The following is a 5,327-nucleotide window of genomic DNA, read 5'->3' on the forward strand; positions in this document are numbered from 1 at the left end:
CCCTTCCTTCTTTCCTTCCCTTTCGTTCCCTTTCCTTCCTTACTTCCTTCCTTCCTCCCTCTCTCCCTTTCCTTCCTTTCTTCCTCTTCCTCTTTCTCTCTCTCTCTTTTATTCTTGCTTTTGTTTTTAAACATGTGTAATTTTGCTAAATGTTCTCTTGGGAATTATTCTGACAGTAATCCAAATATTTCTTTCTCTCAAACTAAAATACAGTTTCCCAGCTGGCTCAATATTTTTAAACTTTAACCCCTTCGTAAATTCTTTAATGCAACAAGACTTTCTTGTGCTTAAAATTGTCGTTTTCTTGTTGCCCTCTAACTTGAATGTTAGTTTTCCAGGAACCCAATACTTCATTCAAAATACTTTTTTCATAAATTTTTGAAGTGATTCCTTAGTGCTTGTTAGTCTTCAGAATTTCTGATGAGAATTCTGACGCCAAACTGATTCTCCTGTTTCAGTAATCTCTTTTTTCTCCTCTCTCTCTAGAAACTTTCTCTTCATCCTTAGTGTCTGAAACTTCATCAAGATGTGTCTATTCCAACCTGCTTAGCATTTTGTGGGTACTTTTAACCTGAAAACGTGTCATTGTTCAGCTCTGGGAATTTTTCTTTCTTTTTGTAATTTAGTTTTTATTTCATAATCATAAACTTAATTCAACTCTGCAATCCAGCTAGTCATGGAAGGGAACAAGGAAAACATGGGACCCAAAGGGAACTGCAGCGACAGCACAAAGATTCTAGGATACTGCGAGCAAATGGGGTGGAGGGCTGCTCTCCTGAGCTACAGATGGAATGGTCTGGTGGTTAAGATAAAACACAAGTCAAATTTATTAGAGTTGTCCACAGTCAGAAATGGTGATCTTCTTGCTGGTCTTGCCATTCCTGGACCCAGAGCGCTCCATGGCCTCCACAATACTCGTGCCTTCTTTCGCCTTGCCAAAGACCACATGCGTGTCATCCAACCACTCAGTCTTGGCAGTGCAGGTGAAAAACTGGGAACCGTTTGTGTTGGGTCCAGCATTTGCCATGGACAAGATTGCCAGGACCTGTATGCTTTAGAATGAAGTTCTCATCATCAAATTTCTCCCTGTAGACGGACTTGCCACCAGTGCCATTATGGCGTGTGAAGTCATCACCCTGACACATAAACCCTGGAATAATTCTGTGAAAGCAAGAACCCTTAGAACCAAATCCTTTCTCTCCAGTGCTCAGAGCACGAAAGTTTTCTGCTGTCTTTGGAAACTTGTCTGCAAACAGCTCGAAGGAGACGCGGCCAAAGGGCTTGCTGTCCACTGGAATGTGGAAAAACACGGTGGGTTCACCATGGCTGAGAGTACAGGGCTCCTGGCGGCTGCGGCTTCTGCTGGGAATTTTTCTTATATTATTTCTTTGATTTTTTTTATTTTTTTATTTTTTTGCCCCTGCCATTTTTAGTATTCTCCTATTCTGGAGTTCCTCCTGAAACATTCTCATTCCCTTACTAATATATTTTTTTCTGCATTATTTGGGCTATGGTTTCCTCTGCCAATGCGAACACATCAGCTTTGCTCTTTCAGAGCTTCTTCAAATTTTCTGATATGCTAATGACACAATATTTCATCTTTTCCAGAGCTGACTCCTGTGTGTGTGTGTGTTTTAAGTTGTTTCTCGGGATCAGAATTCTTAGATAACTTTAGAGTACATCATGGGGCTTGTTAAAACACAACTGCCCAGCCTCTCCGTAGTGTTTCTGATCCATTATGTGTAAGGTAAGCATTTCTTTTTTTTTTTTTTTTCTCTCCAATTTCCAGATGAGGAATTTATCTTTTTTTTTTTTTTTTTTTTATTATACTTTAGGGTTTTAGGGTACATGTGCACAATGTGCAGGTTTGTTACATATGTATCCATGTGCCATGTTGATTTCCTGCACCCATTAACTCGTCATTTAGCATTAGGTGTATCTCCTAATGCTGTCCCTCCCCCCTCCCCCCGCCCCACAACAGTCCCCGGAGTGTGATGTTCCCCTTCCTGTGTCCATGAGTTCTCATTGTTCAATTCCCACCTATGAGTGAGAACATGCGGTGTTTGGTTTTTTGTCCTTGCGATAGTTTACTGAGAATGATGTTTTCCAGTTTCATCCATGTCCCTACAAAGGACACGAACTCATCATTTTTTATGGCTGCATAGTATTCCATGGTGTATATGTGCCACATTTTCTTAATCCAGTCTATCGTTGTTGGACATTTGGGTTGGTTCCAACTCTTTGCTATTGTGAATAATTTCTGATTAGTTCCAAGGTGCTGCTGATGCTGCTGGTTCAGAGACCATTCTGAGATAACCAGTGATAATCTCTGCCGCATCCCCTGTATCTCAGCCTTGTATAGTTTTGTATATGTTAAGTGATGTTTATTTGCCAATTGGCTCACTTAATGCAGAAGTTTCCCAAAGATCTCAGACAGTCTGATAACTCTAAAATAAGATTTCAAAAAGCAAGCCAGTCATCAGACATTCAGCATCGCTCATTTTGATAAGTGGAAACTAGATCATTTTATTATCATTCTGAAATTGTATATAAAAATACACTTTGCAGTTTGGAGAGAAGATAAGTCAGAACTAATTTCTCACTGTATCAATTACTGACTATCTGTCTAACCATTACATTTCAGCTAAAATATAAATTTGGGGAAAGATGTGGCATAGACTGCTTACTCACTCTCTGCACAAAATTATCTGTGTGAGAGGTTTTCTCCTTGGGTCACTTCAGCTTTATACAATTTTGTTTTTGTTCCATCTGTGTTGCAGCAAAGCTGAAAATCAAAAAGATCATTTAAAATTATGTGTGATTAAGAAGATCCTTATTAATTCAAATATTTGCAATGGGAAACAGCCAATTAATGTGATTTAGCATTTAAGCAATAAGCCAAAAATTGTGCTTTCCTATGTGTGATGCAGAATCTAATTTTTGGCACAATATAGATGCTTTGAAATGTCTTAAATCATGATGGAAAATTTTAGGAAAGTAAATGCTAAGTGTGACTCTGCTAGGGACTTGCTAGCTATACCTGGGAAAGTCACTTGCTTTCTATTTCAGTTTCTATATTTCTGATATAGGAACAGCAGTTTTTCTTGTGCGTAACGTGTTTACTGAGGATGTATTTAATTTTTAAGCAACATACTTCCCCAAAGTTCTTGACTGAAAGATGCTAGATTCCTCACCAGAACAGGTTGTCCCCTTTCATCAAGGGTGCAGCTTCTGAAGGTGTAGGAACCCACGGAGGTAAAAGGAAGGTGTCACCAGTCCAGCTAGCTCACTTTACATCCAATTCCTGAGCCAGTAATGATCACCAGTATCAGAGATAGTCAAGAAATGTCTCTTTGAAAAGATTTAAAATATAATATTCAATGCTGGCCTGAGCCCAATGTTAATAGGAATGAAAACTGATACATCACTTCTGGAAAGCAGTTTGGCAGGAATCATCAAGCTCCGTAGAAATTCACTTCCTTTAATTTAGTAATCTCCTTTCTAGGAATCCATTCCCAGGAAATGTCAGAGATACTGACAAATATTTGTATGCACAGAGAGTTGCTGCAGCACTGTTTGTGACAGAGAAAAATGGAAAACATCCTAAGTTAACAATAATAGAAGGAAAGTTAAATAAATAATGGTTCATCAGAATTTCTTCTAAATTAGTTTGGAAGAATATCCCACGATATAGTAAACTGCTCTTGCCATAATGTTCAGTATGGTGGGAAACCAATAAAACCATACAATCCTATATTGGAATGTGCTGTGTCAACTTGGTTAAGGTGGAAACTATGGGTCCCAGAGTTCTGTTCCCTATATGGGCTAAAGCTGGCTCAAGAGGAGTTTGTGTGAAATTTAGAGGTGACAAAGTGACCATTGTTTTCTGCAGGTATTTTCAGTCAGATGTAGTAAGGACAGACAAAGGAGTGTCTAGTGGGGTCCAGTTCTCCTCCACTCTGTGTCCAAGTCTTCTTGTTTCTAGCCCTGCTGACCAACCAACAGTGGTCCCAGGCCCAGCACCAGATGCCTGCAGATCCCTAGAGCACATAACTACAGAGGCAGCAGCTTTCAACAGACTTCTCCAGAGATGCTCCCTTGGTAGTCTCCCTTTGTGGCTGGATATGTGCATTTGTTTCCTAGGGCTCTTACAACAAATTACCACAAACTTGGTGGCTTAAAACAATGCAAACTTATTTTCTTACAGTTCTGGAGTCCAGATGTCTGAAATCAGTTTCTCTGGGCTAACAGCAAGGTGTCAGCAGGGCTGGTATCTTCTGGAGGCTCTAGGGGAGAATTCATTCCCTTGCTTTTTCTAAGTTCTGGAGGCCACCTGCATGTGTTGGCTCAGGTCCCTATCCTCGCGTGGCTCCAGTTGTCATCACATTTCCTACTACTGTAGTCACATCCTTCTGCCTCCCTCTTACAAGGACGCTTGTTGTCACATTGGACCCACCTGGATAATCCAGGAGGAAACGCTTGGCTTCTCAGATGACTGACAAATGACTGCTCTCTTCCTCCAATTTTCTCGTCTCGGGCCTTCATTTCTCTCCTCCCACAGTTGTAAGGCCCAATTCCTATAAGTCCCATAACATAGTAACTCTGCTCCCCCTACTCCATTTTGAACTTTAATTGATAAAAATTCCAATGAGGTGTAATAAAATGTACTCTTACACATATTTTAAAAAACCTGAAAGGATTATATCAATATGCTAACAGCACAAATCTCTGGGTGGTAGGAATATAACTGAAGAGGGGAAGAGGTGGAAGATACAGGAGAGACAGAGGAACCTGAAAGAGCAAGATCCAGAGCATCTGAGATAAAAATGATGCATCCCAGAGGAGAGACAATGCAATAGAAGGAAGCAGGAAAGGACAGGTATGGAAGCTGGTGCATTTGCAGGTGTGGTAGGAAGTTAAGGGATTTCCTGTTGTGGCTTCTACTTTCTCTGTAGGTTGAAAGGTAAGTTCACATGTTAAGATGCAGGAAGAATGGCTGGGCCTGACATTTGAGGAGAAAGAAGAGCATTTGGTAAGGCAGGAGAGAGTTTGCTGACAGGAGGAGGGCCGTGATCCTTTGCATGGTATTGAAAGCTAGTCTGGGCAGCACCACTGGCCTGGGCCCGTGACTTTCTCTCAGCACATTCAGTAGCCTGTGTGCAGGGAAGAGAAGGCAGAGAGTAGATCCATCCAGATTTGGGGTTTTCTAGCCAGGAAAGAAGGGAAAGCCATGGGGCAAGGGAGTTTAGGTCTCTAGTGTAATGTATCTCCCTGCTTCTCCAGGATTTAGATGAGGAAATAGAAGCCCAGGGAGTTGAAGTGACTTC

General features: G+C 40.9%; 1 pseudogene; it reads right to left on the reverse strand.

Moving 5' to 3' along the window:
- Positions 1–665: 665 nt before the first annotated feature.
- LOC129467445 (peptidyl-prolyl cis-trans isomerase A-like) lies at positions 666–4,590 on the reverse strand (annotated as a pseudogene).
- Between the last annotated feature and the right edge of the window lie 737 nt (positions 4,591–5,327).

This window comes from Symphalangus syndactylus, chromosome 18, assembly GCF_028878055.3.
Source record: "Symphalangus syndactylus isolate Jambi chromosome 18, NHGRI_mSymSyn1-v2.1_pri, whole genome shotgun sequence".
Lineage (NCBI taxonomy): Eukaryota > Metazoa > Chordata > Mammalia > Primates > Hylobatidae > Symphalangus > Symphalangus syndactylus.